Below are 23,649 nucleotides of genomic sequence, written 5' to 3'. Positions count from 1 at the left end.
CTTTCTTTAAGGAACACAACTTTGCCAGCCAACATTTTTTTTCATCAACCATCTACAGTTACTCAGTTTGCCAATATTTTTCATGATTTTAGATTAAATTAAAAAGTGTGCCCTTCTGTTTAAGACTAGTATCACACAACTGAAGCACCCCTAGTGTGCTACTAGAATAGTGTAGTGTATTATAGGTAAAATCATTGTGTGAGTCAAATGATTAAGGTAGGGTTATCGCAGGTCAGCTGGATGACTCTACAGGATGCGGCTCTATCGCCTCCGTCTGACTCTGGAGGACCATAGAACATTCCAGGGGTTGGTAAAAAGGAGGGTTGGAGGCCTAATCTGCATATTCACTGGGAGTCCAGCCAGTCCCAGATTTGGAGGCCCTGGTAGAGTGGTGGACTGGCCTATAAATATGGAAGAGTCAGGCTTACAGGGGAACTGGGTGGAAGATGGAGTGCTGAGGAGACTATCAGAGTCTAGGAGTGGTCTACCTAGGTGTTGTCGATTAGCATATGTAAGAGAGGTGACCTGTTGTCCTAATTGATGCCTAATTAGTATTGTATTTAAGACAGGTAGCAACTCTGTAATGTTTACTCTGTAGACTTTGCTCATTGGAAGTGCAGCAGTACATAAGTGCAGGAGGACAAAAGTGCATAGTTTGAACAGCAGGAGTTTGAAAACAGCCAACTATCTTTGGTTAGTACTTGTGTTTGAATTTAAATAAATATATATTTTTTAAATATCTGGTTTAGTTCAGTGCAGTGCTTGTCTGGCATTTATTTTTCATGGTGCTTTTTGGAAGCTGGGATATTGTCCAATTTGCATGCAGATTTCTAGCCTACGTGTTGACATTGCTTGTCTAAAATTACTGGTTAATGCCCTGCAGTCTGAGACCAGGAGGCTGTCTAAGACAATTTGTTCTGTTGAGTTGCCTTGCAAAAAGCCACCTCTTCCATAAAGGCTGCGCAGGAGAAAGGCAGTGTGGACAACCCAACGGTCAGGAAGAGTGAGGCATTTGGACCATAAACATGTAGCTTTTGGTGTGGCGCTACATAACTCCTATAGTGTTCTTTCTGAGCTAGAAGCAGATACAAAGGAGGCAAACATAACTGATTGTGAGCATAGGAAGGAGAACCCTGAGAAAAAATTGCTTTGCAAAAGTAACTCTTTTATCTGAGGTTCAATTCCAGGCAAGTGTTGTGGATAAGGCTCCTAAAAGGAGAAGTCATCTTTTTGTTGGTGATTCAATTGTAAGAGGTGTTTCTTTAGGAAATCATGTGGACTTCCACTTGTCAAAGCAAGTTAAATGTTTACCTGTTAGGAAAGATAAAAGGCATATTTTAAAAATTGTCAAAAAAGCTAGTGAAGAGTGCAGTGTTGATGTTGTCGAGCACATTGGCACAAATGATTTTTCCCAGAATGATGTGTGTTCTGTATAGAATGACTTTCAGTATTTGGGACAGGATCTTTAACAGTTAGGGTGTACTGTTACATCTTCAGATGTCTTAATTGTGAAATAATCAACAAGAGAAAGTACTTCGTACTTTAGCAGAGTTCAATGTTTGGTTAAAGGATTCGTGCAAAGCTGAAGGTTTTGGTTATGTTAGTCATGATTCTGTCAGGTGGTCTGATATTGACTTGTATGAAAGAGATGGTCTGCATCCCTCACACATAAGCGATAAGCTTCTTAGTATGGAATTTAGTAGTTTTTCAGGCATGCATTTAAACTAAGAAATGGGGGCAGAGATGTAATTATTGAAGATAATTTCTGTCCCCAGCAGTCTGAAACAAATGTGAGGGTTTGTGTTGCTAAGGACTGGGCTGATGGAGCCACTTCAGTTAAAGTTTCTGGTGGTAAAAATAAAGCAGTAAATAGCAGTGTTTGTCATGTTTTTTTTTTTTTTTTTGTAATTTAAATATTTTATTATAAAATTTTCAATATACCAAGACTGTTAACTTTCATCTTGGTTGTCTTTTCCCCCTCCCCCCCCCCCATATTTATCATTTTTCCCTCCCCCCTGCCCCTTCCCTATCAGCCTAGACTCTACAATTTTCTATTCCATGAATATTATTGTTTTACAACTACCTGCTCCGGGATCCCTCCATCACTTACCCTGTACTGCGCTCCCGCGATGTCCCTCCTGCAGTGTCCCCTATAATGTCCTCCGGCGGATGCCGGCATCTGTCATATGGGTTTCGTCCCCTGCGAGCGTCGGGACGTACGGGGATGGAACTGCCAGGAAATTTGAAAATGACAAAAAGTGACATTCACTAAATTCACTAAAATAACATAGTAAAACATTACTGTATCAAACCATTTCACATACATTTTGTCCCTAGTGCTTTGTCCTGTGCCCTGCCTACATTTTTACCATTCTTTCTCCCTGGAAACTGAGAAATGTCCATGGCATCCAAAAAGTGTCCGTTTAGGTCAAAATCTGTGTTAGACCAGCAAGAGAACAGCAATAGTAAATTAGAACCACTTGCAGAATTGAGTGATAATGATTTGTGGGGAAATTCATCGTCAGATGCTGAAAACGATTCTGCGACTTTGCTCAGTGATGTGCGAACTTGGCGCTATATTTAAAATTTCAGTGTTTTGGTTTGATTATATTATTGAATTAAATTTATTATTATTATTATATTATTATTTTTTATGATTATTTATTAAATTATAATTTATGATTTCGTGTTTCAAATTTTAACATACCCAGGATGTTTACTAGACTCTTGTTTTGGCAGATTTCAGTGAGTTATTCATAAAAATTACAGGACTACAATAAAAAAACTACATATTTCCATGCAAAAAAATGTACCGCTTTGAGCACAGAAATATAGACATAATCAGACCGCTAGGGAGGTTAAGCAGACAATACCCCCCCCAATATTCTTGAATTTTATCACACTCCCACCATATGTGAAACATTGTTCCTCTACCTCCACATCCACGCCAACACATAGATGAATTATCTCCACTTATTCTATGTGCAACACTCGGTGTAATATACCATCTTGCCAACCAGTTATAATTAATTTCCACATCTCTCATATTTACATTCCCGTATATTAAACTACATATTTTCTTTTGCTTTTCCTCATCCATAATTATTCCTAAATCTCTTTCCCATTTCACAATAAATGGAGGCTTTTTGACCGTGTTTAATACTGTAAGGATCTTATACATTTTAGAAATCCTGTGTTTTTCATCACCCCGTGTGTCTAATAAGTGCTTCAAAGGATTCCAATCTTCTTTTGTTCTCATTGGCCATGGAAGCTTCCCCACAAAGTGTTTCAGTTGAAAATAACGCCACTCATCCATTCTTACAAATAATTCACCCTTACTTTCCATTTCCCTATATGAACATATTTCTTCCCCACCATTATATCTTAATTGTATATCTTTCTTCTTTATCCACCTGCCTGTGATACTTTCTTTGCCTGGGGGAAAAAACTCTGTAGATCCTAGAGGCATTAACATTGAATTAAAATCCCCATCCCATTTGTTTGTGTAAAACATCCCAAATTCTTAAAACATTAAGAGTATACACGCTTGTACTATCCGCTAATCCCCGGAACTGTGGAGGTAACCATATCATTCTACTCAAATTTGAATGACTCAATGTATTTTCTATTTTTACCTAGCTTTTCCCCTTTACATTATGTGACCAATCATATATTCTTGCTAATATTACTGAATTATAATATCTTTTCAGATCTGGTACTCCCAGTCCACCTTTCTCTTTATCGCTACACAAAATATCATAACTTATTCTAGTTTTCTTATTCCTCCAGATAAAGCTTGTTAGAATTTTTTTGATTATTCTAAAAAATACTTCTGGGAGTTTAATTGGTATCATTTGAAATTTATAAAGAATTTTTGGAACAATTACCATTTTTATCAGATTTATCCATCCTATCTATGACATAGGTCCCCATCCGGATTTCCTTAGTTCATCCTTAATCTTGTTTAGTAATGGGATATCATTTAATCTATATAAATTCTTTGAAGATACTGTCAACTTTACACCTAGATAGTTTAATTCTCTTTCTCTCCAAACGAAGGGGAATTCCTCCTGTAACATTATTTTTTCCTTATTCAGAAGGTTTATATTTAAAATCTCTGTTTTAGTAGGGTTGATTTTTAAATTAGACATCTCCCCATATTCTTTTAAGGCTCTCATTAAGTTAGGCAATGTTGTCCTGGGATGCCCCACATAGAATAACATATCGTCTGCATAAGCTGCCATCTTATACTCTATTTCCCCTTCCCAGATTCCCTTTATATCTGTATTATTCCTTATAGTGGCCAAGAGTGTTTCCAAAGATAAGACATATAACAAAGCGGAAAAAGGGCATCCCTGTCTTGTTCCATTTTGCACCCCAAAATACTCTGATAATTCCCCATTAACCATGATTGCAGTCGAGGGTTGACTATACAATTTCCTTATCCATTCTCTCATCTTAGGTCCCAACCCCAGTACTTCTAAAGTATCCAGCATATATCCCCAATTTACTCTATCAAATGCCTTTTTGGCATCAATCGAGAGAACCAATGAAGAAATTTTCTCTTTCCTACTTTTTTTGTACAAGAAATAGAGATCTTAATCCGTTATCTCTGCCTTCCCTCCCTGGGACAAACCCCACTTGATCTATGTGTATCCATTCCCGCATTAAATCTTTCATCCTATTTGCTAAGAATTTTGCATATAGCTAAGTGTCTGGCTTTAATAATGAGATCGGTCTATAACTTGAACAATGGGTGTCATCTTTACCTTCTTTATGTATGAGGACCACATGAGCTTGTAGGGATTCCCTCCTCACTTCCAGGGCGTTCATATATATCCTTAGTTTAGGAAGTAATAGTTCTTTATATTTTATATAGTATCTCATAGTGTACCCTTCAGGTCCTGGACTTTTCGCAGTTGCGGTACTTTTTAATGCTAACTGTATTTCCTCCTGTGTTATTACTTTTTCTAGGGATTTTAATTGTTCTTTACTTAATCTCGGCAATCTGGCCTTTTTTAAGTATGCCCTTCTTTTTTTTATTATTCCCTCTTCATTTTCCCCTATGATACCCTGGGGATTAATATTATAAAGTTTATTATAATATTCTTTAAACACTTTTGTTATATCTTTGGTTGAGTGCACTAATTCTCCTTTACTATCCCTTATGTTTTCTATATAGTTTCTAGATTTGTTTTTCCTCTGAGCTCTCATTAAATATTTTCCTGGTCTATCTGCCCATCTGTATCTCTCACCTATCATTTTGTTAAACACTCTCCTCTTATCTTCTTCTAGAAAACTATTTAATTCTTCTCTTTTGTTTAATATCCTCTGCATAATCTCTTTTGTTACTCTATTTTTATATACCTGCTCTAAGTCACTAAGTTCAGTAAGAAGTGTGTTTATTTTTTCTCTTCTTTCTCTCTTCTTATTTGCTCCTATTGCTATTAAAATTCCTCTAATGTATACCTTATGAGCTTCCCACACCGTTGCCACAGACACTTCCTCAAAATCATTTTCCACAAAACATTGCTCTATTTCCTTCTTGACTTTCTGATCCGTCTCCTGATCCTGAAGAAGTGACTCATTTAACCTCCATGTTTTCCCTCCTCTCAGCTCATTTCCCCATAATAATTGCATTGTGACAAGAGCATGATCAGAGATCGACATAACGTCTATATTTACTTTAACCGCTGACTCAATAAGTCGATGGTCTAACAATATGTAATCCAGTCGTGAGTACATCTCGTGTGCATGAGAGTAAAACGTATAATCTTTATCCTTCATATGCATAATTCTCCATATATCCACAAGTTGGCATTGGTGTATAATTTTTTTCAAGGATTTCAAAGACCTACTACCATCTCTTTGCACAGGAGAAGTCATATCCATCTGTGGATCCATACAAAAATTAAAGTCTCGTGCCACAATCAAATTTCCTTTTTTGAAATCCATTAATTTCCTCAGGATATTTTTTAGGAATGTCTCAGGTTTCTTATTCGGGCAATATATATTTGCTAATGTACAATCTATTTCCTGTAATTTTCCATTCAGGAAAAGGAATCTCCCTTCCGGATCTACCAATCTCTCCTCCAATTTAAACCTTATATTTTTCGCAAAACCTATTGCCACACCCTTTGCTCATTTAATTGGGGAATCTGCATAAAACCACATTGGATAATATCTGGACTGCAACTTCACATTTGTTTCTTGTACTAGGTGTATAAGGCCGCTATAAAGTTTGTCAAGTTATGAGCATTAATGCTCGCAGTTTAGGCAACAAACTTTGTGAGCTGACAGCTCTTATGTCTAGGGACAACGTGGACCATGTTGCAATTACAGAGAAGTGGTTCAAGGATTCAAATGACTGGGAAATTACTATACCAGGGTATAAACTCTACAGAAAAGACAGAGTAGGGAAGAGGGAGGTGGAGTTGACATATGACAAAAGTAGTATAAGGCTAACATTAATTAAAAAAACAAATGAAATACTTGAAACCATCAGGGTCTGCCTTCCAACCAGAGGGATCTTCCCTTAGAATTGGTGTAATATACAGACCTTCAGGACAGACTGAATATTATGATACATTGTTGACTGACAATATAACTCAAATGGCAATGAAGGGGGAGGTTTTGATTATGGGTGACTTCAAAATGCCTGATATTAACTGGAATTCTCAAACTGCTATTACAAGAAGGAGCAGGGATGTAATGAAAGCAATGAATGGGCTTTTCTCTAAGTCCAACCCAAGGTGATCATATTCTAGACCTAGTACTGACAAATGGGTATCGACTACCTAATGTCAAGGTGGGAGAAAATTTGGGTTCTAGTGATCACTAATGCCTTTGGTTTGATATTAAAATAAGAACTGAAAAATCATATACAAAAACAAAAGTTTTAGATTTCAAAAAGACACATTTTGCTGAAATGGGTGAATTTCTGAAAATGAGTTGCAAGGCTGGAGTAAAACGACAGCTGTAAGTAATCAGTGGGCACTGTTAAAGTCTACCATCCTGGAGGTAACTAAATTATATGTCAGGAAAGTTAGTAAAAATAAACCGAAGGAAAAAAAACAATATGGTTCACTAAAGAGATAAGTAGGATAGTAAAGGAAAAAAAATCAGCATATAGGAGATTAAAGGAAACAGCAGGTGTAGCTGACAGAAAAGAGTATAAGAATAGACAAAAAGAGGCCAAACACATTATCAGTGCTGCCAAAGCACAGAAAGATCTGGGAGCAGGAGGTGGCAACAGCAGAGGAGATAGGGACAGTGAGAGCATCCCTGTGACATCCATGTGACCACCCATGTGACTTACCAGGTGACAGCCCATGTGATGGAAGGTGGCAATTTTGAAAAAGTGACAAGCAATGTAAAAAACCCAGGAAAGTGATGTGGCTTCACAGCTGAAGAAGAGGCAGAACTTTAAAAGTGATTCATTAAGGACCTGGATAGCAGCCTTGAGAGACCCTGAGACACCCCAGATGTTAAAGAAACAGAGACCCTTCATTAATTTATCTAACCTATCTAACTCTATCGGGACTCGCGCTCGGCGATAACAGCTGGGACAGTGTGCACCCTGTGAGGATGAGGTCCGGATCTACCGATATGAAAGGGGGTGATGAGGTGCCGTGAGCAATGGCAGGACTTTCTCTATTGTGATTCATCTGCTGTTAATGTAATAGTCTAAATGCACTCCTGAGTATTATCGGGGTCAGAGGACTATATTTGGGGGGCTCTCAGTGATTCTCAGTGGCGGTGGAATCAGTTATATCACTCCTGCTCCCAAAGTAATTAATAGGACGAAAAGTCTTTCCTGGGGACGGATAATACAGCAGCCGTGCATTAATAGTAAACTCAGTGGCAAAGCTTAAAGAGATGAGGAGTAAATCAGTCAAAGGGGGAAGAGTAAAAACCCCCAAGTATGTGCGAATACTAGCACAATAAGGAAATACCTACCCCTGCAGGAGAAAAGCCCGGAGAAATTAACCCCTGAGAAACAACAGGAGAGAACTAGGAAGGGGGTGGGAGACCATGCAAGATTGTCACTAGGGACACAAGAAGCGCACCAGTTTCATAACCTGATAAATGCGTACAGTATAATGGATCAAAGTGTTTTGGATCAACAGGGAGCTATATTACAAACACTCACAAAAGCCATATGGCAGATATGTTTGCAAAACTGCAGTTATCTATGAAAAATTAATTGGTGGCAATACGTAATGATTTGGGCCGAATATTGACACGAGTGGAGGGGATAGAGGGGAGAATGGAGACACAGGAGCTCTGGATCACTAAACTTGATATGCAGATGGACAGGGGCAGACTGACAACTCATGGGGCCCCCTGGAAATAGGGGATCATGGGGCCCCTGTGTCCTTGCCCAAACTCGAAAAAGCCTATGAAAAAGGTACCAGGGGCATCTCATGGGGCCCCGTACTGACCCCGGGCCCGCAGGCAGTGCACAAGTTTCCAAATGGTCAGTCCGCCACTGCAGATGGAAAAGATGCAAAGAGAACAGAGAAAGCTTGTATTTAAATGAGAAGACCAAGAGAATAGAGGAAGAAGAAACAATTTAAGGATCTGTGGCTTGCCAGAAGAGTCCCATGGGGAGGAATTGGAAGATAAAATAAAGAAAGTGATTAACCCAGGAGGGGAAGGGTGGTCCAAGGAAAAGTGTGGGGGGGGTCTGGGGAGGGTAGGTAAGGGGTTGTTATAGGGGGAGAAGGGAGAACATCCATATCCTAAACTGTCTGTATCAGTTTTCTCTTGAAAGAAAGTTAGTAGATCAACGTAACTACAATAGAAATGAGTTGGATTAAATTTATGACATATCATGTGAAAGGGCTGAACTCCCCAATAAAAAGATATAAGATACTCAGGGAAATCCATCAACAGTCTATAGAAGTAGTATTTCTCCAAGAAACCCGAGACACAAATATCAAATTATATTGAAAGTCTCTTACAGTGTGGTACTATGCTGACTCACCAGTTAAAGGGACTAAAGGAGTGTCAATTGGGTTCTCAAAAAATTTTAATTTTTCCCTGGAAGGTAGACTGGAATATCCAGAGGGCCAGTTCCTTTTTCTCAGGGGAAAGTTACAAGGTTTGGAATTTACATTAGCTAATATATATTGCCCAAACAAAAACCCAGTGATATTTTAGAGGGGATGTTAAGGAAATTCTCTGAATTTAAAAAGGGAAGTCTGGTGGTGGCTGGAGATTTTAATCTGTGTTTAGATCTTCAGTTGAATGCGTCATCATGTACACAGAGAGAAGGGAGTAGGAAGTTACGGATATGTGGAGAGTGAAACATCCAAGAGAAAGAGACTATACCTTCTTCTCTCGTGTACATGGTTCGTATTCGAGACTGGATTATATAATGATGGAACATAGACAGTTGGAGTCATTGGTTAGTTCCAACATAGAGGTCATATTTATGTCTGATCATGCTTTCGTCACGATCAGATTACGAGTAGGAGGAGGTCAAGATAAAACAACTATATGGAGATTAAATGAAATGCTCATACAGGATCCCGAAGTAGAGAAAAGGCTAAGGCGAGAAATTGAATTTTTCGAGCTTAATGAGACTAACGAGGTCTCTGAGGCCACAGTCTGTGAGACACATAAAGCATATATTAAGGGAATACTGATTTCAGCAGAACAGGACAAAAGAAGGAATGAGGGAAAAGAATAAAGATAGTGACGGAAGACACTTTATAAGTTAGAACAGGCACATTAAAAAAAAGAGAGGAACAGATATGTACCCGAAGATAACACTTAAAAAAGATGAATTAAAAGACCTTATGAAACAAGAGTCGAGGAGGATATTTAATAGGGTCTCAAAGAAAAGATAAAAGTTTGGGAATAGACCTGGAAAATACTTAATGAGAAGGTTAAAGAACAAGAACTCCCAAACCTTTATTGAAAAAATTAGAGATGAGAGAGGAGAAATATTGCATGCCACCTCTGATATCGCCAATAGGTTCCAAAGATATTATAGAAAACTTTATAATGTGAGCTGTGGTGATCAAAAGGAAAGGGAAGATGAAAAGAAAATAATTAGGCATAAATATTTAAGTGAGGTTGGGCTACCACAATTAGCGCAAGAAAATACCTATTTCTCCGGAAGAAATTAATCTAGCCTTAAAGAATACAGTGGGAGATAAAAGCCCAGGGCTGGATGGATACACAGTGGGATATTTAAAAAAATTTAGAGATCTCCTTATCCCTAAAATTTGTAGGTATATGAAAGCACTGGGGGAGGAATTGGAAAGGAGAGAGGAGTCACTGCAAGCTTATATAATGATTATTCTTAAAGAAGTGTGCCAGTTATAGGCCTATATCATTGTTAAATGTAGACACTAAACTATATGCTAAGGTGTTGGCAATGAGACTGAAGGGTCTGATGCCGGAATGGGTACATCTAGACCAGGTGGGTTTTAACCCAGGAAGAGAAGGTAGGGATAATGGTTTGAGATCCCTGATACTGGTACAAAGAGCTAAGAGAGAGAAAGTGCCGGCAATACTCCTATCAATTGATGCCAAAAAAGCTTTTGATAGGGTTGACTGGGTATTTATGTTTGACACACTAGAAGCTATAGGAATAGGCCCTAAAATGCTAAAATGGATAAAACGGCTGTATAATAACCCATCAGTGGCAGTTAAGGTTAACGGATCACTTTTGCGGTTTTTCAGAATGTATAATGGTACTAGGCAAGGATGCTCTCTCTTTCTCTTGCTGTTTGCACTGTCTATGGAACCTGTTCTGGTGAGGGTAAGGAAGTGTGTAGATATAGCGGGAATAAAGATAGGTGAAGTGGAGCATAAAATAGCCGCATATGCAGATGATATGTTGTTCTATATTGTGAAACCTAGAATAAGGCTGCCTAATTTAATGAGGGTATTAGAACAGTATGGTGAGCTTTCAAATTTGAAAATAAACCCGGTAAAATCAGAAATATTAAATATCAATATTCCAATGTCAAAGAAGTTGAGTCTACAAAAAGAGTTCCCATTTATTTGGAGGGAAAAGGAAATAGGATACTTGGGAGTAAAATTGACCCCCTCAATAAAGGTTATATATCAAGCGAATTATATCCCCCTAATAAATTAAATTAAGGAAGAACTAAAGAGACTTTCAAAGGGAGGAGCTTCTTGGATAGGACGTATAAATCTGGTAAGGATGGTGATAATGTCAAAAATTCTGTATAAGTTCCACATGCTTCCGGTTCACCTCCCAGGATTGTTTTTCGGGATGATAAAGAAGATAATTACTAAATTTATATGGGCAAATAAGAAACCAAGAATTAGTTATGAGGTCCTGAGTAGAGAAAAAGGGAAAAGGGGTTTGGGCTTACCTAATGTAAGGAATTATTATTTAGCAGTAATTTTATCACAAATAGTGGATTGGACATTTAACTCACAAGGGAAAGGATGGGTGAAGATGGAAGGGATCTTAAGTAAGGCACAGTTAGAAAAGATTGTATGGATTTCACAAAAGTTTTGCACATTGGATGTTAATATTAGTTCACTGACAATGAAAGTCTTGAGTGTATGCAGTAGAATGTATAGTCAAAAAGGATGGAACTATAATTCAATATTGACTCCTGCACGTTTGAAGGATATATTGAATGAAGGGAAATTGCACACTTTTCAAAACTTAAAGAAGAAAAAAGATTTATCACATTCGATGAGTGGCGGTATTATCAACTAAATCATTTTGTTTCAAGTCTCCCTCAACCATCGAGGACGTCGGAGGATATGTATCCATTTGAAAAACTGTTAGATGAAAAAATAACTCCAAAACATGTTACTTCTAGGATTTTCAAGATCCTAAAGGCTATGGAAGGAACTGGTCCTCCAGGGCTTTTGGAAACATGGGAAAAGGAGCTTGGAACAAAATTGAGTGTACAGCAATGGAATAAAGTTTCCAATTTAACACATGAGGTGACAAATATGAGCTCAGTCGAGAAGAATTATAAATGCTTAACTATATGGTATATTACACCAAACTTAGCTCACAGGCAACAAGTAGATACATCACCTTTGTGCTGGAGAGGATGTGGAGAAAGGGGTACAACGGCACATATATGGTGGGGTTGCACAAAAATACAGGATTACTGAAGAGAAATAATTCAATATATTCAGGAGATATGCGGGATAACTGTACAGAGAGATCCCTGGAGGTGTTTATTCTATAACTTTGAGCCCTCAGCGAAACTATTTAAAAACAGGGTACTTAATCATCTAATTAGTGCGGCTAAGTGTCTGATTCCCAAGTTCTGGCAGGTTCCTGAAGCACCAAAAATTAACGAATGGATAAATAGAGTTGAAAATATTTATAGTATGGAGGAGTTATGTCATATGGAGGAGGATAAAATGGAAAAATTCAGGAAAACGTGGTGTAGTTGGTTGAAATTTAAATCCTCTGAAAGATATATAGAATAGGTGGTAATTGGGGGAGAAATATAGAAGCCAGGAGAGAGCCTTAATTGTGATTTTGAGGGAAAGCAGTGCTGGAGATAAAAAGATAAATATGAGAGAAGATATAGGTCAGGAAGAGGATGTGGATGGGTAGAAAGGGGATGTGGGAGGGGCAAAGGGTGTGTGTGTGTGGGGGGGGGGTATAATGGGGTATTATGGAATGTGTATACATGAATTATTTTTATAAATATTTTGTTCTTTTTATACTGGATAATCAAATAAAAGTTAAATAACAAAAAAATAAAAATAAAACAGTCCAACAGTTAACCTCCTAGTAAACACCAAGGATGAGCTGATGGTTCGGGCAGAGCTTAGGATCAAGGACAAACACCTCAAATTTAGCCCCTTGTTCAGCAGGAGTTGAAAATCATACACTATATAGAGGTGGTATTTCTACTATTTCTTTCTACCACTTCAATTTATGTCAGTTTCCAGCTGTTACTAGTTCCTAAGGAAACCACATGGTGACATTGTACTTTTGTGGTGGTGATCATGTAAAATGACTGGCTACTCTGATATCACTGTATGTCAGTGTCAGCAGCCATTGTCTCTGATCACCACCACAGCAGTACAATATAATCAGACCAATACTGCCAGTCAGGGTACCTAAACACCGCTGCCCACACATAGGGGCCCTAATCACCCCTTCATAAGTCACATTGTGGACTGTAGACTATACCTTACACATTAGCCCTGTGTGGGGAACTGTGTCAGAACTTGGTCAAATGCTTTTGCAAAATCCAAGTATACTACTTCCACAACCACTCCATTGTCTAATGTTTTGCTCACCTCCTCATAATAAGATATCTGATCTGTTTGAGGTCTGTCATTCATGAATAGATGCTGTCTGTTGCTTAAAATATTTTTTTCCAGCAAGAACTTGTGGTCTTTAATTAAACTCTCCAGTATTTTCCCAACTATAGAAGTTAAACTAATAGGTCTATAGTTACTTAGTAAAGACTTTGATCCCTTTTTTAATATATGCACTACATTGGCCTTACACCATTCCAGTGGTACTATGCCAGTCATTAAAAAGTCTATAAAAATTAGAAACAGGGGGCGTGGCTTAAGCTTCAGTCCAAGATGGCCACTTAGACCAGGAGCTCCTGCTTCACGAGGCTATTTCTTCAGCTTTTTCTGGGATCTTAGCACACCCTTCGCCATGGTGAAGACTGGGAGGAGTGGCTCTGTCACCCAGGCACCGAAGGAGGTTGGTACCCAGCCGAGCGGCAATTTGCCGGCCCTGTTCCGGACCCAGCATGCAGATTGCCATGGGGCCTCCATCTCTTCACCATCTTGCTCCCCGAGCAGTGAAGCAGAAAAGGTGGGATGGGGGAGTGAGAGAGCCAAGTCTATCCCGCCAAGCCTATCCGACCTACAAATGATGGTGGCGGACATAAAGTCCACTCTGTCTGCAACTATTTCTGAGCTCCGCACTGATATGCAGGCTGTGGCAGCAAGTCTGGGAGGGAATGAAAACTCCACCATTTTACACAGTGCAGCCATTAAACAACTGCAGCGTTCCTCTGATTCCTATGTGGCACATATGATCGAGATGCATAGACACTTGGAAGATTTAGATAACAGAGGAAGATGTCATAATATTAGGATTCAAGATCTTCCAGAATCTGTAGGATCCCAAATGTCGGAATCGGCTATTTCTGCTATTTTCGGCTATTTCTGCTATTTTTAATGATCCGCTAGAGAGGCCAGCTGAGACCCCAATTGAGTTTGAACGGGTACACCGGGCCATCAGACAATGGGATCTAGACAATGATCCACCCAGAGATTTGATATTCTGTATAGTCAGTTTCCCTCTTAAAGAAGCCATTATGCGTAAAGCAAGAGATAAGGATCACATATTCTTTAACGGATCTGAAATAAAATTATTCCAGGACTTCTCCAATATTAAGCTGCAGCATAGGCATGCCCTAAGGCCATTGCTGGAACTTTTATGCTCCCTAGGTATTACCTATAGGTGATGTTTTCCATTTTGCTTATTGGCTTCATCAGGGGTTTGCTCAGATTCATTACGTGTACCAGAAGATATCCAATGTTTTTGTGAAACCTTGGACATCCCACTTGTAGACCTACATGAATGGTATAGCACATTCTACTCTTCGGATCCCTGGCTGGTGGTCTCCAACAATAACACCCTGAAAGCCCGACACCTCAATCGGAGACGTCAATCCCCACCAGCCTCCACCCCGGAATGCCCTCATCGCTGGACATCCATCCTGGGAAGTCCCAGCAGTTCTCCCTCCAGACGCCGAGAACGTTTGCAGGAATGAACCTTTATTTGCCGTAGTCTCTCAGAAGCACCTGGATGTACCTGTATCTGTACTGTCAGATTATGGGTTCTCCTTTGATAACTATGGCCTACTTGGCTCACTGAAGCAATCACAGTCCTGGTAAACAACACAGATTTCTTCACTGACAGTGGGGATGTGCCAGTTTTTGTTTCCCTGTAAAACATCCCTTAGTAAAACAGCACACACATTGCACATAGGTTAGGCGTACAGCTAACCCTTTTACTGCCTCAGATGTTAACCCCTTCCTGCCAGTGTCATTAGTACAGGATACAGTTCCTTTTTTAGCACTGATCACTGTATTAGTGTCACTGGTGATGTCAGTTAGCCAGTGCCGGAATTTCTGCCGTACTATTACAGTGCTGCTATAAGTCGCAGATCACCATCATTACAAAACAAATTCCGGTATATATATACTATCATTTGTAGATGCTATAACTTTCACGCAAACCAATATACACTTATTGGGATTTTTTTTATTTTGGCCTACATATATGAAGAAATTTTATTATTTTATGTTTTTATTGGATATGTTTTATCACAAAAAGTAAAAAATTTAATTTGTGTACAGTGTTGCATGACTGTTCAATTATCAGTTAAAATAGCGAAGCGCCTTATAGCAAAAAATGGCCTAGTCAGGAAGGGGGGTAAATATTCCAGAGGGCAAGTGGTTAAGAAAGGAAAGTATCAGGGATCACTTTTGAGGGGAGATTGACCGTTTGGTATTCCAGGAAACAATTTTTCACCAGGAGTGTTCCCAACTGAAAGCTGCTAGTAATGCAGTAGGACAAAAAAGAAAAGAAAAAAGAAGTGCCTGCATGGCATTATAAAAACAAACAACAAAGTCCCCAGGGACTCACCCCACTCTTTCAATTCAAGTAACAGAGAGCTTGAATCCCCAGAACACAACTGAAAACAATAAACCCAGTGGCAACCCACAAACAGGTCAGTAATAGGGGCAAGTTATTGATGCAGTTTCAACCCATTAGTGCCTGTAAAGGATAGGTTAGGTATGTGGCACCAACAGTAGGGTATCAGACAGGGAAGTCAAAACAATCAGAAGTCACAAGGACATAGGGCAGGAACCCCTGTCAGTAGGTATCATAAAAGGTAAAAGCACAACTGGTGTAAAGGTATGCTGAAGGTGAGACATCACTAAGATATATAGCAGGTCAGTTCTAACGGTACTTAGAGGCAAGTGCAGTCAGCAGGAGAACTAACTTCAATCAAAAGCCAGGCAGCTTGCAAATCAGGTGCACCATCGTCTGGATGCTGGCCCAAAGTGGTCATCCAGCCTGGACAAAGCTTCATTAGGAGTGTTTTCTTTCCAAAATGTGGTCATTATGTGGGTGTTTTTACTGCCCTGGTGCTCCAGGGCCTCCTAAAGTTTTATAGGTAGAAAATTAGATGAGTCTATTTATGCCCCTGGAACACCTAAAGGTGCTTCTTGGATTTTGTGCCTCTTTATGTGGCTAGGCTGTGAAAAGTCTTCCACGTGTGATATAATCACACTTGGAAAGAGTGGCAGAATGTGTTTTGGGGTATAATTCTAAGAAAGCCTAAGATGCGCATTAGAAATCTATTACTAATTGACAACTTTGTGTAAAAAATAATAAATTTTCATTTTCATTTTGTATTTTCCAAAACCTTGTTGCAAAAGAACAAAGTCTTCAATAGACTTACCATGCCTCTCAAAAATTAATTGTTTGCTTTCCAAAATGTGGTCATTTTGTGAGTGCTTCTCTCATCCTGGCTCTTCAGGGACCCAAGAAATATGATAGGTAGACATGAGATTAGACACATAATTTATGCTCCTTGAAAGCCCAAAGCTCCTGCTTGGGTTTTGGGCCCCTCTAGGCATTTATGCAGTACAAAAGTCTCAAACGTGGTATCTCTATGCTCAAGAGGCATAGCAGAATGTGTTTTGGGGTAAAATTGTAAGTATGCCTATGCTGTTAGTGAGAAACTTATTAAAATGCCAACTTTGTGTACCATACAATTCCTGGGCAGGTTCCTTATCTGTGTGACCATATGTGTTAATCTTTCTGTTATCATCCTAACTTTTTAGGCTAAGTGGTTGTTTTATACTCCTGTATACTCCCATATGTCTAACAGCCAGTGTAAATTGACCAAACACTAATAAACATTTTGAACAAGAAAATGAGAACTTTGCAAGAATAAATATTTTCAAATAAGGTAATTTCTTTATTTGACAAAAAAAGCTATGTCAAAAAACTTCCCATGACTTTTAGTAAATACCTTTGACTGTCTACTTTTTTTTGCAAAAAGGTGTCATTTTGGGGTTAATGGTACTGTCCTGGCATTTTAGAGCCTCAAGAAATGAGATCGACAGTCAGTACATAAGGACTGATCAATTTTAAAATATATGTACCATAGTTTGTATACTCTATAACTTTCACACACACTAAATAATATACATTGATTTGGATTGCTTTTACCAAAGAACTGTAGAAGAATACATATCCTAAATTTATGAAGAAAGATTACTTATTTGAAAATGTTATAACAAAAAATAAGAAAAACAGGATTTAGCTTAAACCTTTTCATTCATTTCATTTCTATAGCAAAAAAATAAAAAACCCAGCGATGGATTAATACCACCAAAAGACAGCTCTATCTGTGTCAAAAAAGAAATAAAATTCATTTAGGTTCAGTGTTGCATGACTGAGTAATTGTCATTCAAAGCATGACAGTACTGAAAACTAAAAAATGGCTTGCTTGAAACAGTCCAGTCTTGAATTGGTTAAAGGGGGCTTCCAGATTCAAATATGCACTTCAGCTGCAGACCTCCAAAACCACTGGGAGGATGTGGGCCTTTTTCATCAACATGGGAAAAGGTGCCTTGGCAGGGGGATCCTGGCACCTCAATGTTGAGGACATTTGTGTGACAAATTTGGAGCAGACCACTGTTCTTTCCACCAACTTGTGCCAAATGGCTGGTCAACCTCACACTGCACTGTCACTGATTCACATCAATGACACTCTCAGCCTTACCCAGTGCAAAGATTTTCCAGCTAGCGGGACCACGATCTAAGAGCCAAGAGACTGAGATCGATTGTCACAGGGTTTAGTTAACCACTTGCCCTCCTGAGGATTTACTCCCCTTAATGACCAGGCCTCTTTTTGCTACTTGGCGCTGCACTAATTCAACTGATAATTGCGCGGTCATGCAATGCTGCACCCAAACAAAATTTACGTCCTTTTTTTCACACAAATAGAGCTTTCTTTCGGTGATATTTGATCACCTGTGTGCTTTTTATTTTTCACGCTATAAACAAAAAAAGACCAAAAATTTTGAAGAAAAACAATATTTTTTACTTTCAGCTGTGACCCGGTGACTGACATCCGTGGCCGTGATCAGCGGGGCAGGTAGGGCGGAGGCGTGCCTCGCACGCGCCACCTACCTGTTTTGCAAACACATGTTTTAAAACGTGGTTTTGCCCAGCCGTGCCGCCCTGCCAACGTATTTCTACAGTGGCTGTGCGGCATGTGGTTAACTAAGCAATTCACTCTTTACAGCCACCAACTATTTTTCATTGAAAAATATAAAAAATTCACAATATTAGCAATTGCAATTTATGACTTTAAATAAACGTCTGCACACACACTGGGGTTGATTTACTAAAGCTGGAGAGTGCAAAATATGGTGCAACTCTGCATAGAAACCAATCAGCTTCCATGTTTTATTGTCAAAGTTTAATTTAACAAGTTGAAGTTAGAAGCTGATTGGCATGTACAGCTGCACCAGATTCTGAGTGCTCCATTTTTAGTAAATCTTCCCCTATGCCACCGAAGACAGGTGTATCCAGAGATTTACTATGTAGTAGAGCTCTTCAAGAGACAAGGATTCTTTAAGTTTTGCGTTAGTGCATTAGAAACAATTTTAACACTTTTCAAAATATTGCTTAATAATGAAAAGGTAAAAAATGGTGCAAATGAAATATTTAAAGAACAAAAAGGTATTACAAAGATAACAAAGAGACAACAATGCAACAAGCAAAACAAAGGGTTTGAGAAAAGGAAACCAGTTATCAAGTCCTGTTTCAGCAAAATCCAATCAATGAGCAAATAATAAAGTAGCTCTCATAAGACTGGACATTCAATCCTTCTTTTGATAGTAAAACAAGAGCTTTCAACTGCAGGGGCAGACCTTTTCTTGTGTTGACAGAAATGATCTGACCAATTATCCACTTACCCTCTGAAAGATTTGCTCCCCTTCCTGACCAGACCATTTTTTGATATTCAACTTCAATTGGTAATTGCGCGGTCATGCAAAGCTGTACCTGAACAAAATGTATTGTCCTTTTTTTCACACAAATAGATATTACTTTTGGTGGTATTTTATCACCACCGAGTTTTAACTTTTTGTGATATAACTGAAAAAAAAAAAACATTTTGAAAAAAAAAATATTTTCTAATTTCGGTTATAAAGAATATCCAATAAACTCAAAATTAGTCATAAATTTAGGCCAAAATGTATTCTGCTACATGTATTTGGTAAACAAAAACACCCAATAAGTGTATATTAATTGGTTTGTGTGAAAGTTATAGCGTCTACAAACTATGGTATATATACTGGAATTTACGCAGCTTTTACTTTCTGACTGCCTATCACATTTCTTGAGGTGCTAATATACCAGGGCCAGAGGCGAACTGACCATTTGGAAACTTGGGCACTGCCCGAGGGCCTGGGGTCAGTAGGGGGCCCCATGAGATGCCCCTGGTACCTTTTTCATAGGCTTTTTTGAGTTTGGGCAAGGACACAGGGGCCCCATGATCCCCTATTGCCCGGGGGCCCCATGAGTTGTTAGTCCGCCCCTGTCCAGGGCACTACAAAACCCCAAAATGACTCCTTTCTGGAAAGTAGACACCTCAAGGAATTTGCTGAAAGGCATGTTGAGTCAATAGAAGATTTTTTTTTTTTTTGCCATACATTTTTGGAAAACAACTTTTTTCTTTTTTTCCAAAAATAATTTTATTGGAAGAGTTAAGGCAGATCAGTCTGAATACAAATATGAGTTACAGTTTGAACATAGACACAATATGCAGCATTCCGTTTCACAGACGGGCTATGGGTTTGAATTGGCATAGTGAGATATAACTTTATATCCAAAAATGTATAGCAAACCAGCAGATACAGATGGTGCAATAGGTAAATCATTATAGGTGTAATAATTACCGTCTATCTACTTGTAGACTCTTATGTTGGAGGGGTGTGAAGTGCTTGCAAATGATAGCTCATGTTGATAAGTGCTTTATAATTTGTGTGCCCATTTCGGGAAAGTGTGATCTACGTGGGTCTAATCACACCTGTGTGAGAGATTACATGGTATATTTTGTTGGGGATATATGATTTATGCACTCATACAAAAGGTGTGAGGGAAAGAGGAATCAGAGAGATGAAAAGATGACAAGATAGAAAGGGAGATGCAAAGTGAGGCAGTAGGGGGGGATGTAAGGAGAGAAGAAAAAAAAGGGGGGGGGGAATGACAATTTTGTTTACACAAAGTTGTCACCTAAATGATATATTGCTCTACTTTTCCCAATTATGGGGACACCACATGTGAGGGACTTTTTGGCAGCCTAGCCACATACATGTCCCCAAATTCCAATGACCACCTTCCTCTCTACCTATCACAGTTTCTGAGGTGCTAAAATACTAGGATAGTACAAACCCCTCCCCCCAATGACCCGTTTTTGGAAAGTAGACACCCCAAGTAATTTGATAAGAGGCATGGTGAGTATTTTTCAGATATAATTAAGAAAAAAAAATACATTTTTGTTTTCTTTCTTCATTTTCCAAAAACTTGTGGCAACAAATGAGATCTGCAAAATACTCACTATGCTTCTCAGCAAATACCTTGGAGTGTCTACTTTCCAAAAAGGGGTAATTTGGGGGGGGGGTCCTTCTACTATCCTGGCATTTCAGTGCCAACATTAGAAGCCTATGCCACACATCATCCACTCTTCTAACCACTCGAAGAACAATACAAAAAATGGCCACTGCCCCAGTCTATAACTGGTCTTCACAGCAAGGAGCACATGGAAGGGTGACGCATGTCAAATAACAAAAAAGAAAAACTCCCAGCTCTAACTTGCCTGCCAGCTTGCAAATAAACCAAATTAAAATGTCTAACAGTATGCATTAAAAACAGGGGTTTTGTTAGCACACATTTGCAAATACATGCATAAGCTACAGAGCCTCGTCACGGCACCCCAGTATTCTGTAGTTCCTAACTCTCCAATTTTAAGAGCCCCCATAGTAGAGGCACATGTATTTAATGGGTAGATGGACCTGAGGGAGCCCACCCCTCCTTAAAGGTACAGAAGCGCACTGAACACCCAGCATGTAGCACAATGGCAGCTAAGGTGTCCAGGGCACCCCCTCGACCAACAATTCAACAGTACAAAAAATTGGCACTGCCCCATTCTATAACTGGCCTTCACAGCAAGGAGCACATGGAAGGGCGGCGTATGTCAAACAACATAAAATAATAATTCCCAGCTCTTGAAGAACAAGCCTTTTCTGACACTTTTTGTTTACATGAAAAACCATTTTTAAAATATATAGTGTAAAATTACTTTGGTCTCCCAAACATTTTTTTATTTTTTTTTATTTTTATTTTTACATTGTCCCTTTCTCTCTTTTTTTATCACTTTTATTGTAATCACAGGGAAATGTAAATATCCCCTGAGATAGCAATAGGCAATGACATGTACTCTTTTCTGAGAAATCTGGGGTCTGTTTCACTCTAGATCTCTCCTCTGCTCTTAAAGCATATGATTACACCAAGATCGGCTTGATCAGATGTTTTCCCAGTTTAAAAATGGAGCTGTTAATATCTGGTGAAACTGCACACACGTGGGAGCATGCCCACTGTTTCTAGCACCAGACAGGCTATTTAAAGGAAGCTCTTACTCTCTGTCAGTGGTCTTCAGCTAATTTCCTGTTTTCTGCTGTATCCTGTTTGTTTCAGTTACTGACCCGGCTTACCATTGACCTGCTCTTGGATTCTGTTTATGCTTCTGCTCATCGGTTTCTGATCCTGGCTTCCTCCTGACCACGTCCCTGTCTCATGTTTCAGTACCTCATTGCCTGCACATTGCTGACCCTGGCTATTACTCCGACTATGCTTCTGGCTCCAGTTTTGGCTCTACAGTCCTGGCTCTACAGTCCTGCCGAGTGCCTGTCCAGTCTGCCATTACATCAGCTCCAGTTATCATGGTGTGTTCCGGTCTCACGCTTATCAGAAGTTCCGGCAAGCCACGTACACAGATCTTGCAGTTCCAGTGGAGTGCGTCTGTAACCCCAGCTGGCCGTCCCGGCATCAACTCTGTTCCTAACTGGATGCCCATCACCAGCCGCAAGTTCCACAATCAATATCAGGCACTCGTGTTACTCCTGACCCTCGGCATCATCTGTTTCACCTTCAGTGGGGCCTGGGTTGGAGATACAAGAGAGGCTGACCTAGTCAATTCAGACTTCTATCAGGTACGTGACACTATCAGTCAGCTAGTGATGGAGTCTGAAAGGGAGGCCTCTCTACTCACTACACTCTGCCAGTCAGTCACTGCACTAACCCATGCTGTGCAGGGGCTGCATAAGGACTTTGCTCAATTGTATGGCCAGCTGTAGTTAGTGTCAAGCACTTCTTCTGCCTCAGATTCTCAGAGGGTCAATGATTCATCTACACAGACCATGTTCTGTACTTTCAATGAACTGCCTCCTCCTCCTGAGCCCAGGGTCCCCCTACCTGAACGTTTTTCTGGGGATCGTAAGAAATTCAGGACCTTTCAGAACTCCTGTGAGTTTTACTTCGCTCTTCTGCCTCAAACTTTCTCATCTGAAGAGGTGAAGGTGGGATTCCTTATCTCCCTGCTCCTGGAGGAGCCTCCGGCTTGGGCACATCATCTTCGAGAACAACATGACCCTGCTTTGACTTCCGTGAGCTCATTTTTTCTGGCCGTGTCCCAGCTATATGCTGTACTGCGGCGCGCGAGTCTGCGCATGCGTGGTATGCCGAGGCGCACTAGCGTGTGGGCACTAGGACCTGGGCACCTGCAACGGCGGTCGCGCATGCACACTCGCGATTCGCGGACGCATGCCTGGCACCAATGAGAGTGCAGGGTGCCCTATTTAAACAGACACTAAATATGCTCAAGTTGTCGTATGGTCTTTACCTGTATCCTGTGTCCTGCGAGATTTATTTGCTGTCGACCCTGCCTGACCCTGATTTGTTGACTGTGTCCTGCTCTGATCCCTGGCTTGGCTGACCATTCTCCTGTCTAATCCTGTATGTTTGATCCCCTGTTGCTGAACCTGGACCGTGAGCCATTTATTCTTCTGCCTGCCGCTTGTACCGAACTGCCTCCGCTGTTACCGACCTGGCCTGTCTGACTTCGCTCACTCCGCCTCCTCACATCAGACTCTCACCTGCTACGTACCACCGACAAGTGCTTCTACCACAGCTGGTTGCACCCAGGGGCCGCGACCTGGTTTCGGCTTGCTCCAAGTCCATCCCCACCATCAGGGGCCCTGGTGAACAAGCAGGTCGGGACTTAGATTCCACGCCCTAGGGAATTCCAGTCTGTGGAGTGCTAGAGGCTACCGCTAGTTGGTCCATAACAATAAGCAAGCCCATTTCATTCTAGAAGGTATAAAGTTCTGCTTAGAGCACAATTACTTTAAGAACCAGGAAAGCTGCTACCTCCAGGTGCATGGCACTGCCATGGGTGCGTCCTTTGCACCTTGTTATGCCAACCTTACCATGGGGTGGTGGGAGGAGACATGCATCTGTAGGAATGACCCCTTCGATGAACACGTCATCTACTA

Source organism: Staurois parvus, unplaced genomic scaffold (genome assembly GCF_062004578.1).
Source record: "Staurois parvus isolate SC_StPar_1 unplaced genomic scaffold, SC_StPar_1.0 ptg000499l, whole genome shotgun sequence".
NCBI classification, from domain to species: Eukaryota; Metazoa; Chordata; class Amphibia; order Anura; family Ranidae; genus Staurois; species Staurois parvus.
The sequence above is the reverse complement of the archived record's forward strand: the minus strand, read 5'-3'. Positions refer to the sequence as shown.